This window comes from Babylonia areolata, chromosome 19, assembly GCF_041734735.1.
Source record: "Babylonia areolata isolate BAREFJ2019XMU chromosome 19, ASM4173473v1, whole genome shotgun sequence".
NCBI lineage: Eukaryota > Metazoa > Mollusca > Gastropoda > Neogastropoda > Buccinidae > Babylonia > Babylonia areolata.
In genome coordinates this window covers 16,582,503-16,585,002 of record NC_134894.1, presented here as the reverse complement: position 1 = coordinate 16,585,002, position 2,500 = coordinate 16,582,503, and positions in this window count along the sequence as shown.

Here is a 2,500-nt window from a genome sequence, read left to right as displayed (position 1 = left end):
CACCCCTCACCCTCATGCCTCACCCCCACTCATCACCCCCAAACCTCACCCCACCCCTCACCCTCATCCCTCACCCCCACTCATCACACCCAAACCTCACCCCACCCCTCACCCTCATCCCTCACCCCCACTCATCACCCCCAAACCTCACACCACCCCTCACCCTCATCCTTCACCCCCACTCATCACCCCCAAACCTCACCCCCACCCTCACCCTCATCCCTCACCCCCACTCATCACCCCCACTCATCACCCTCATCCCTCACCCTCATCCTTCACCCCCACTCATCACCCCCAAACCTCACCCCCACCCCTCACCCTCATCCCTCACCCCCACCGCGATATAGATCGTTGTGTTGGGTGCCATGTTATAAGCAGCTTCCTCTTCTTCTTCTTCTTCTTCTTCTGCGTTCGTGGGCTGTAACTCCCACGTTCGCTCGTATGAACACGAGTGGGCTTTTACGTGTATAACCGTTTTTACCCCACCATGTAGGCAGCCGTATTCTGCTTTCGGATGTGTGCATGCTGGGTATATTATTGTTTCCATAACCCACCGAACGCTGACATGGATTAGCTTGCGTATACACACGAAGGGGGTTCAGGCGCTAGCAGGTCTGCACATAATTGTGTTGACCTGAGAGATCGGAAAAATTACCACCCTTTACACACCAGACACCGTCACCGAGATTCGAACACGGGACCCTCAGATTGAAAGTCCAACGCTTTAACCACTCGGCTAGTGAGCCGGTCGCAAGCAGCAAGTTCATCCATCACACCAAGAGATTACCGAGTACTGGACATAGTACCTACCCGGCAATTGTGATGTGCGATCTTTCGTCAGGGTCTTCTGGGGGGTTCATATCAACACGGGAAAGCGTCTGTTGATCAAAGTTGTTCGGGTTTTTTTGTGTTTTTTGTGTTTTTGTTTTGTTTTGTTATTATCATAAATCAGGTGGCGGTGCTATCGTGTGTGCCCTGGAGATGCTGGCGGGCAATGTTTGTAGAAAACTTTTTTTTTTTTTACCTTTACGATTCAGTGTGTGTGTGTGTGTGTGTGTGTGTGTGTGTTGTGCTCTCTCTCTCTTTCTCTCTCTCTCTCTCTCTCTGTGTGGCTGTTTGTGGCTTAGTCTCTCTCTCTCTCTCTCTCTCTCTCTCTCTCTCTCTCTCTCTGTGTTTGTCTGTGTCAGAGTGTGTGCTGGGTGCAATATATATCGCACTGCTGCTGTTAGGTGTCAAGGTTGGAAGTGGCAACTTCATCCATCAGACCAAGGGGTTGTACAGAGCACCAGTACCGTACTGTGAGTTGTGGAGGTGCGGGGGGAGGGGTGAGACTTTGCGGGATGGGGTGGGGGGGGGTGAGACGGTGTTATGGGGGGAGGGGGGTAGAGGGAGGGGGTATTAGCACGCGAAAGCGATTGTTACTGTATGTGGTGGGGGTGGGGGATTTGTGTGTGCGTGTGAGTGTGTGTGTACATGTATGTGCTTGCGTGTTTCTGTATGTCTGTGTCTGTGTAGGAGGTGCCGTATAGGAGGCAATTTCATCCATCACAACATGGGGTTATATTGAGTGATGTAGCGTAGACTTGGTGAATGCGATTGTTCATCTTTTTTTAATTAATTAATTTATTTTATTTTTACTTCAGATAGTAGGCAGTCGGTGTGTGTGTGTGTGTGTGTGTGTGTGTGTGTGTGTGTGTGTGTGTGTGTTTGACATTGGAGTGCTGGTGGGTAATGATTGTGTGGTTTTCAGCTGTGATGCTGACTGGAGGGTGGGGGTGGGGGGAGGGTTTGAAGGGTCTGACGCAAGCATGGGGCTTGGGTTGTGGTTGCGGGGGCTGGGGGGAGGGGGGGGGTGTTATTGTTTTGAGGGGAAAATGTTGTTTTTAAGGCAGAAGAAGGTGCATGCGTGTGTATGTGTGCGTGTACATAGATATGCCAGTCACGTATTGTGTCATAGCCGACCAATTGATCATTCAGGAGGCGTCGTGACAGTTCTGTTTGGCGTTGGATTTCATAACCAGTGTTCACAAGAGATCTGGGTTCCAGGCCCTCGTTTCGGCATGGTGTTGTGGCATTGGCCTCCGGTTGTCCTCACGCCACCAAGGCATGAATGTCTTCTTGATCCCGGTGAGGGGAAGGTTCAAATGGCGGAGAGAGAGGACTGGGCCCCGCATTTCATTGCCGAGCCCTAGACACAATGGATATGACTTATTTCTCTTGCTAAGATAATAAAAATTATTCTGATTATGACTGCTTCGATAGCCGTAGAAGACTGTGAAACCTTTAGAACTAGTAAATATTAATGAGAACACAGGCGGATTCGTAGACTTCAAAGGTGTGCACGCAAAAATTCAACCAATCAAGTAAGCTGACAGGAAGATAGGTAGCCACCGGCCAAAGAACGAACAGAGAGACACTTTGCCTGTGACTTCAGAATGTCATGTGGTAAAGAAGTCTCTAAAACAGCCAACGCGGCAGATCACTTCATACCCGCCAGAGA